Source organism: Coturnix japonica, chromosome 1 (genome assembly GCF_054131305.1).
Source record: "Coturnix japonica strain WE chromosome 1, WE-NBRP24, whole genome shotgun sequence".
Taxonomy (NCBI): Eukaryota; Metazoa; Chordata; class Aves; order Galliformes; family Phasianidae; genus Coturnix; species Coturnix japonica.
In genome coordinates this window covers 173,239,797-173,249,423 of record NC_140663.1, presented here as the reverse complement: position 1 = coordinate 173,249,423, position 9,627 = coordinate 173,239,797, and the positions used below count along the sequence as shown (strand labels likewise).

General features: G+C 43.3%; 1 protein-coding gene across 5 annotated transcripts in view; it reads left to right on the top strand.

Annotated features, from left to right (window-relative positions):
* The first annotated feature begins 536 nt into the window (after window positions 1-536).
* Window positions 537-9,627, top strand: part of SYTL2 (synaptotagmin like 2) — a 46,580-nt gene continuing 37,489 nt past the window's right edge. For 3 of the 5 annotated variants that reach the window (XM_015852419.3, XM_015852417.3, XM_015852418.2), the window contains exon 1: window positions 537-596. The gene's annotated coding sequence lies outside the window, so the exon portion shown is untranslated. The remainder of the gene's footprint in view (window positions 597-9,627) is intronic. The other 2 variants (XM_085536512.1, XM_085536511.1) reach the window with 1 other exon arrangement.

Sequence of the window (9,627 nt, the reverse complement as noted above, 5' to 3'; positions counted from 1 at the left end):
GTGAACCAGCAATGCACAGGGACGCCTATAGCTGTCAGGTGTGCAGAGCCAGTCCAGCCTGACCTGTGGTGTCCCCAGGGACGGGGCACCACTTCGGGCAACCTGTGCCTGTGCTGCTCGGAGAGAGGCACCGCCGGAATGTAAATGGCAGAATGTGTATTTTATGTCACTGATTCAACAGAAAAGCACCCACGGCTGCACCCTGGACAAACAGATGATCGAAACCTCTATTATCACGACTCGTATCTTTACAGCAAACAGGCGTATCTTCACACCTCTCAAGTTACATATCTCCAAGTAAAGTGAAATAAAGATCATTTTCCCTCAAGTCAAGCCTGCGGATTTCACGTGGGATACCCACTCGTAGCTGCCAGCTGCCACGTCCTTCTCCCTCAGCGGTGCCGCTTCAAACCCGCCCCACACAACCTCCCTCACGGCGCCCGAGGCGGACAGGGCGGACCCGCCCAGCTCTACAGGACGCGGCGCCGCCATTGGAGCGGGTCGGGGCCGCCTCCCGTCGCCACCTCCCTGTCCTCAGACAGGCGGCTGCCGGCTGGGATGAGGTATTTCGGGTTTGCTGCTGATCCTCCGATGGGGTAAGGTGGGGAGAAGGCGGAGGGGTCCAGAAGGGTGTCCCGCTGAGGGGTGCCCTGTGACGGGTGCCGTGTGAGGGGTTTGCTGCTGCGGGGAGCTGTGCCTGTTATACCTCACCTGAGCCTGGATTCTGCAGAATGATGCTTTAATAACAGGCGGCCTTCTTCGTTTAAACAGGGCTCTCAGATCTCAGCTGAGAGATGCTAATGGGCTTCTCTGTATAAATAGGAAGCACTTTGATTTTGAAGCATGAGTGGCGTCTTGCGTTCTGTCTCTAAAGTGACTTGTGGCATGGGACGTGGTCCTAAAATCCAATGAGCTTGGTTGTGTGTGTGTGTGTAGAGGGATCTGCTTCATATGATTGCCACTGCAGGATAAAGGTCACTTATATTTGGGGGCAGGCTGTTGGATGGCTGTGCAAGTATGGCTGAGCATGCTGGGGAGGCTCAGAGCTGGAAAGTTACGGCTATACAGTGCCATGAAGCTGATGCTCTGTGTTTAATACTGATGGCCACAAGACTTAGTTCCTGAGGTCAATGTGAAGCGCATGGAAGTGCCTTTCATCAGAGATAGTGGAATAGAAGTGAGAGTTTTATGATATTCCTTAGTTATTATCTCTTTTGCTTAGTATTTTATGCACCTTGTTGCCTCCCCAGAAGTAAAGGCTGTGATATCATCTGATTCTGACACAGTTTGTACTATTTTGGGAAGTAAGACTTACCCTGATCTTACCAACATCTTAGTTATTCTTGTTCCATCAGACTTCTCTCTTCTCTATTTTGTTGGTTTATTCAGCTTTCATTACACATCTTTCTTGCCTGCTCTACATGCTTTGCTCTTATCTTGCAAATGTTACTATATGCAGGTTGCCTTTATTCCACCTAGGGGTGATTACAGAACTTCTCTGGGGATTAAGAGACCTGGATGAAAAATGAGTACCCTGAGGTTACTCTCCTTTTCCTTCAGCCCAAGTACAGCCGGACTGCTGTGCAACCAGGAATGCAGGGCTCACTGGGTGAGAATGAGAGTCAAGAGAGAAAGTTTGGTCTGGGATGTGGTAGCCCGACTTCAAGGAAGTAGACCTGGACTCTTGTTTCTGCCCATGAGGTTGCAACATATCTTTAATTAACTTTTAGTTGGATGGACAGTTTAATCCTTGGTAGTGCAGTCTTAGGGAGAGTTCAAAGCGAACAAAACGAAACCTTCATAGACTGACATATAAATGTCGGTATGTTGAATCCTCTTGGATTAAATGGTTCTGGGGCTCTGGTTTCCCTCTCTTCTTGTGGGTGTGCCATGGCCACTGGGCAGTGCCCTGCATTGCTATCTTCATAAAGAATGAGCCACTCCTGCAAAACTAAATACCTTTGTTAGGCAGAGGTATTATACTCTGAACTCCAGCCTTACAAACTAAACTCCTTATTATGCTCGCCATATCTGAAAAACAATTTCAATCACAACCTCCCTCTCCTTCTTTCCCACCCCTGTGCTTTTCAGCAGGATTTTTATGTCAAATCCCATTCATGCAGTGCAGTTTGACATAGTACGTCATCAGTGTAACTGCTGTTCCCTGCTTCTCACCTCTCATATGGAGCAACTGGCTTTAGCTTTCACTGAGCCCCTTTAGGTTTCTTTGTATTGCAGCGCTGACTCTGCCTGGAACTGTCTACCTTCCTCTGGCTTTGGCTATGAGCATTTGTGAAAAGACTGTTTTGCACGCAACTGTTTGCACGGCTGGGCTGGGCCAACTTGTGAGTGAAGTTTTCATGGCTGATAGACTTCCTGTTATTATTGCAATTTAAGATCACTATTAAGGAGGACTGACATCGCTGCTTGTTGGTTTCAAATGTAGACGGAATAAATGTGGCAGCAGATGGAATATTTATATTATACAGATTTCCAGTGCACAATATATTTAACTAGGTAATAAATATTTCCCTCTTAATAGGGAGCTATAGCGAGCTTCCTTTAATGCATCTATTAAAAAAAATAATGCTAAGGGTTGAAACTACGTGCTTTCTAAGACTCCTTGCAACCCAAACCATTCTATGATTCTACAAAAACCTCACTGCAAAACTTAATTTTGGTGATTCTGACTGCATTCTATTTGCAGACTTTAGGCTGACATTTCTTTAACCATTTTCATTTTTAACTTCACAGAATCACAGAATCACAGAATTATCAAGGTTGGAAAAGACCTGGAAGATCATCTAGTCCAACCATTACCAATACTTCCCAGCTAAATCATATTCATCAACACAACATCCAAATGTTTCTTGAACACTCCCATGGTTGGTGACTCCACCACCTCCCTGGGCAGTGCATCCCAATGCCTGACTACCCTTTTTGAGAAGTAATACTTCCTAATGTCCAGCCTGAATCTCCCCTGGCGCAGCTTAAAACCATTCCCTCTAGTTCTATCATCGATTACACGAGAGAACAGGCCAACCCCCAGCTCACTACAACCTCCCTTCAGGAAGTTATAGAGAGCAATAAGGTCTCCCCTGAGCCTCCTCTCCTCCAGGCTGAACAATCCCAGCTCCCTCAGCCGCTCCTCATAAGGCCTGTGCTCCAGACCCCTCACCAGCTTTGTAGCCCTCCTCTGAACACGTTCCAGGGCCTCAATGTCTTTCTTGCAGTGAGGGGCCCAAAACTGAACACAGTACTTACCCAGAAACATCTCCAGACTGACTTTTCTCCCTTCTCTCTCCTTATCTCATGTATTGTTTCCATGACTGCAGGAGTCCCAGACAACATTCCTTTCCCACTGGCACCTGATTTCTGTTGGTAATTGGGTGCTGTGTAAAAGCCTGCTTTCAGATTGGTGTGTGCCTCAGTTAAGGACTGCATAAATTGACGCAAGCTTTCCTACCAGCTTTCAGATTACTCCAATTATTAGCTGGGTAATTTTAAGCAAAGAAATGTGCATGAGTGAGTGTGTGGGGTTTGTGGTTAGCCTGTCATCTCATGAGAAACGATGGCCAAAGGGCTTGGTTTGTTTGCTGGCTATTTGTGTACATTAAAATTAATTAAGCCATAGTCATGGTTAAGTTGGTGCCCATAAGTAGGGGGCCTGCAGTGTCAAATTAGAAAGAGTCGTTTAGATAAGTAAGGGTTGATTTTGAGGCAAGGATGATGTGAAATGCTGCCCTTCTGATTTGGCAGTGTTGTGCTCTGGCTGTCCCACCACACTATACTGTGTACCATCCTGCAAAGGAAATGTGCTGTCACCGGTGACTTCAGCAGCAGTTCTCTGATACTTAAAAGAGGCAGCTAGGAAGATTCAGCCTGAAGATTCCTAGTTTTACAAACTCAGTGGGGGAAGAGCAGTGTGTCAATAATGGTTGCTGTCCTTCCTCAACTAAAGAGAACCACAGTGTCACCACAGTGACAGGCTGAGGGAGTTGGGTTTGTTCAGCCTAAAGAAGAGAAGGTTGCGGGGTGACCTCATTGCAGCCTTTCAATACCTGAAGGGAACTTACTCCCAGGAGGGGAGTAAACTCTTCGAAAGGGCTGACAATAGCAGGACACGGGGAAATGGCTTTAAGTTAAAAGAGGGAAGATTTAGGTTGGATGTTAGGGGGAAGTTCTTCACTAGGAGAGTGGTTAGGCCCTGGAACAGGCTGCCCAGGGAGGTTGTGGATGCCCCGTCCTTGGAGGTGTTCAAGACCAGGTTGGACGGGGCCCTGGGCAACCTGATCTAGTAAAGGTGTATGTTTGGTGGCCCTGCCAGGCAGGGGGTTGGAACTACATGATCCTTGAGGTCCCTTCCAACCCGGGTCATTCTGTGATTCTGTGATCTGTGATTCTGTGAGTTGATTAACTCAGATGAATAGGAAAAGTGTCCCTACTTGCAGAGATGCAACAGGTCCTCTTGTTTAGAAAGCCTTCTGCATTAGCAATATTCTGGACTGCACAGTGACTACAGAAACTGCAGTTCAGTGTTCTTTGTTTTCATATATAGATTATTAAAACAACAAGTAGGAAATGTGTCACTTCCCAGTAGCCATTTGATGGGAAATACTTGTTAATTTGCTGTGCTGCTTTGCTTACTTCCAGTCTTCAGTGGTACTGTTTCCAGGCCAGAGTCCTCCATGGAAATGCCCACATATGTGCTAATACAGGAGAGCAAGAAGATGGGGTACAGGTAGGGTAGGTCTGCCAGTCTCCAATACCTGAAGTTCTCAACTGCTCTGTACTGGGAACCACTTTGATTTGCCTAAGGCTAAAACTTACTAAAAACAGCATTACCATTTGTGGGTCTAATACCAATGCTTGCATAGAGTGTGATGATGGGAGCTTTGTCTTGTTAACCTCCCTGCTCTCCTTTTGGCAGGAGTTTACTCTCTCTGTAAAGGGAGCTGAGAGTCACTGTTTGCAATAAACAATGCTGTGCCTCCAGTGATACAGAGGATTGAGCCATTTTCACTATGATATTGAAATATTCCTTGTCCTGGCAATATATTATTTACTGGTAAAGAGAATTATCAACTAGAAAAGTGTAGCTCTTGTGTATGAGTAATTATTCATTCAAACAATATGCTGGTGCATATGTAGGGGTATGATGTGTAAGAAAGCACACCAGAATCAGAGCCTCACCATTTATAAAGAAATATACACATTATTTTTGTTAACTTGCTAAAGTTTCTGTAATTTTGAAGCTGCTTATTAAAGAACTCAAGATCTTGTGAGTAGTTTTGTTCTTTAGGCAGTTAAAAATAAATAGCTTGGCATCTACAGTCAACCTGATAAAGGTGGTCAGTAGAAAAGCACTATTTAGATGTGTTTCTATTAGGTTCCTCTTTAATGTATGAACCTGTTAGTCCAGAGACCACATCTGTTTGAAACCACTGTCCTAATGACTGTGTACCATAGCAGGCATTGAGATTCACATTCCTAGGCACTGCTGCCAATATCCAAGTCCTGTGAAAGAAATGGCAAGCAGCCATATATTATTAGAGGGATTAGGCTACAGCCAAAACAAATTGTTCTTTCCTCTTCCAGTTTTCAGTTGTTAACTTTTTTTCTACTTGCTGTTAACATTTTTGCTCTCTTGTTCAGAGTACGTGTTGTGTAAAGCAGAATATTTGCCTGTCTAATATGAGCGAGGCTGCCAGTAAGACTGTTTTCAGATTGCAGCTACTCTGCAGGTAATAACAGGAGACTCCTTGGTTCTGGTAAGCAAGATGAAGGTGGGAGCAGGGTTTGTTCTCTTGCTTTCCTGTCGTGGCTGCCTCCAGCAGTTGTGTGGTACTGTAGTTACAGATAAGTGGGCTCTTTTCTTTATCTGCATATTAATGAATATTGCACACGAGAGCATGTGGATATTTAACTGAAATAAAATAAAGCATTTATGCGTTTGTACAAGCGACTTTAATATTGCCCTATTAGATATTCCCTAGTTCTGCTAGGATTCCAACATCACCTTCCACTTTGCAACCAGCAAAGTGCACTTTCTGCCTCCCACCGGCTAAACACAAGTGCTGTTGGCAAATACTGCTCTTCAGTTTAATCTCTAGGACTGCTGCAACTATGATATGCTGTGTACATCTGGCTGGTAGCATTTTGAAAAGGCTTTGATAACACCTCGAGAAAGAGCAGCTGGATTGGCTACAGATATGCATATCTTACTGAAAGATCTCTTTCCTTTTGTCCTCTCAAGAATTAAATTGACAAGTCACCTTGAGTGTTTTTAAGCTCAGGCTTTAACATTGCAGGCAATTGTGTTTTGGACTCTTGAATAAGAACTTAAATTCCTCTTAAGAGTTAAATGGTTTTCTTTCTCTGTTATCCAAACTTAACTCTGTAGTCCTCTGAACTTCTGTGCAAATACACTCATGACCATCTTAAACTATTTGTGCTTTTGCCAACACTGGCATTTAGTTTAATTAGCTGTTCTTCCAACAAGTGATTTGCCTCGTGTTTCAAGAAGTCATATTTTCTAAGCCTAATTTATTCAATTTTTTTCTTTGCAAAATACTGTTACTGCCTGATGTGACTTCCTAATGGCAGCCAGTCCTGCAAAGTGCTTCTTGTGTTCCAAAATAAAGGATTTCCAGAGAATGGGTGCTGGGGACAAACTTAGTTACCTTCCTTCTGAGAATGAGTTTCCTTGCAGATGCAAATTGTTACATTACACAGTTCCATTTATCTTTCTTCCTCAGCTTCCTGTTGCCTGGTATCTGGGTTTCCAACCCATCCTAGCTGCTAGTGCTGATATGTTGGGTCTCTGAAGAACATCAGTAAAATAAAACCAAGAACATACATGTTACTTGTAACTAACTTAAAGCTTTAGGTATGAAGGTAAATACAGATGCAGGTTGTTGATCAGCTGGGCTGTAAGGGTAGCTGTTCTTCTGGAGGAGCTGGCACAAATAGGGGTGCAGAAGCAGGTCAGATTATTGGATGGGCTGTCAGCTCTGCTTTTTCCTGTTAGAAGGCGTTGGCTGCAATGCAGATTCTCTCAAGTGAAGCTTTAGCAGCTTAGGTCAGGAGTACAAGGAGCACAGAAAGCAATTTTGAAATGTAAATCTAAGACATGCTGAGGCTGCTGCATGTAAAAGGAAGCTCTGATGATTTGATTGGACCAACTGACTGGGGTTTTCCTCCTCGGCTTCTGATCCTGTAGATGAACTTAATATCAGTCATAATAAACCACTCCAATGTCTTCCTTATCTCTCCCTCGTTACATCCCATATATATGCACTGAGTGAAAATGTGAAAATCTAAGCTATGATTGTGGTACTTTTTAATAGGGTATATATATATAATGTTTGGAGTGCAGTATTTGAATTCAGGTTCTTTTCTAATGTGGGAGAAAGTAGGGGAAAAATAAAGGTCTGTGCAGGGCCAACAAAGTAGTATTGCTGTTACAACATGTTCTAGACAAATGCAAAGCCTCCCTGGAAGGCATGGAGACATATAACTGCCCGGGGAGGTTTTGAGAAACATCATAAGGCACCATTATTGGATGACTGCCCGACCAAAAGCACTTGGCAGTTGTGAGCAACTTGAGTTGAGGGTGGGGAGAAGTACAGTGAATCTCAGGCCTTATTTTTATTTCTTATTACCAAGGCATAGAAACTTTCATGCATGAATTACAGAAAGCATAATTTCAGATTCCTGTTTATTACAGGGAGTAGAAACTGTTTATGAAAGGAAAGATTTTTTTGTGTGGTTTCATTTGAATTTTAGGGAGAAAAAAAATGATGCCACGTATCCCAAGTCTCAAAGTGTTGGTCTACAACAGAAAATGGCAGATTTTTCTCCAGAGATCATCGGTCTGCTGGTTCTATCAATTTCCATGATTTAATCCATATGATGTGGATCTTTCTGTTTAATTTGAAACTTAGGTCTGAAAGCTTTCTTGCCAAAGATGAATGCCGAGGCCTCTCTATTTCTTTTGGCATGTATATCATCTTTAGGAAAAAGTATATGAAGATTGAAAGAAGAAAAAAGGAAGCAGAAGAGTTAAGCTTGGAGTGGTGGTGGGTGATTCAAAGTGAACAAAGGTTGGCTGTAGATCTCCAACAAGTGCTATACTCTTAAGGCAACAGTTTTTACCATCAGTGCTTGCAATCTCCTGCAGAAAGCCAGCCTTACAGTCTTACAGTAACCTGTCTTAGCAGGTCTCTTGAGGCTGGCAGTGTACATCACACACACAGAGCTTCTCACCTTCTTTATGCTGAGGCTAACATCTGTTTTGCCCTCAAAAAGTTTGTCTCTGGCATGGTTCCAGTGACTAAAGACTTATTATCATATCACAAATTGTATCACATTTCAGTATATGGATGATGCGCATTAAAGGAAGAAAAATTATTGCTAGGTTGTTTTTCTTTAACTGCTTATTCAGTGAGATTAGGACCCAGTTTTTTAGGTACCCAGACATGCTTTAAATGAACCATTATGTTGTTATCTTTGCAAAGAAACCTACAAGGTCTCAGTGATGTCTAGGCAGGTGACCATAAACAGTGTCAATGCAAACTGAGTTGCAGAATGTTGAAGACTTTGGAGAAGAGGAGGCTCAGGGGAGACCTTATAGCTCTCTATAACTTCCTGAATGGGGGTTGTAGTGAGCTGGGGGTTGGCCTCTTGTGTAATCAGTGATAGAACTAGAGGGAATGGTTTTAAGCTGCACCAGGGGAGATTCAGGCTGGACATTAGGAAGTATTACTTCTCAAAAAGGGTAGTCAGGCATTGAAATGCACTGCCCAGGGAGGTGGTGGAGTCACCAACCATGGGAGTGTTCAAGAAACGTTTGGATGTGGTGTTGAGGAATATGATTTAGCCGGGAAGTATTGGTAATGGCTGGACTAGATGATCTTCCAGGTCTTTTCCAACCTCGATAATTCTGTGATTCTGTAATGTACTCTTCAGAATGATGGTATCTGGGAAGGTCAGTTCCACCATGCCTTGCTTTGAGCTCCCTTTGGTCTGTTCAGTGAATGTAGCCCAACTATTCTTTCAGATTATTGTATTAAACTGTTAAACAGCGTTCCTCCATCATCCTCCTTTAAAGATAAATATACTGCTCCTACAATATAGCCAAACATAACCACACACAGAAGGCGGTTGCACTTTTTCTGTAGAGGGACTGAGATGACCATTAACCTGGCTGCAGCTGCCTTTTACATCTGTAAGAAAGGCTGCTGTTTTTAGAGGTGAAGCTTCCTTTTGACTAGTATTGGTACTAATATCTTGCTTTTCTCTCATGGTTGAATTGTTTACAGCTTCTGGGGCCAGGGGAGCAAGCATAAGGATTACCTGCATGATTTCAATGTTCATTAGATAACTACAGAGCAAATAAGCTACAAGGCTGCACCAGTAGCTATCCTTTTTTAATAAGAGATCTGTTCAGTACCATCAGCAGCTTCTCTGCTGCCTCTCACCTGATTTGTCACTTAGGATGCTTCTGAGGCTTGCATTGAATTCAGGTTGTTTTGGTTTTGTATTTATTTTCCCTTTGGCTTCATTATATCAATGAAGCAGTTACACTGAAGCACTAAGAGACCCTGATGTAGACTTAGAACTGAC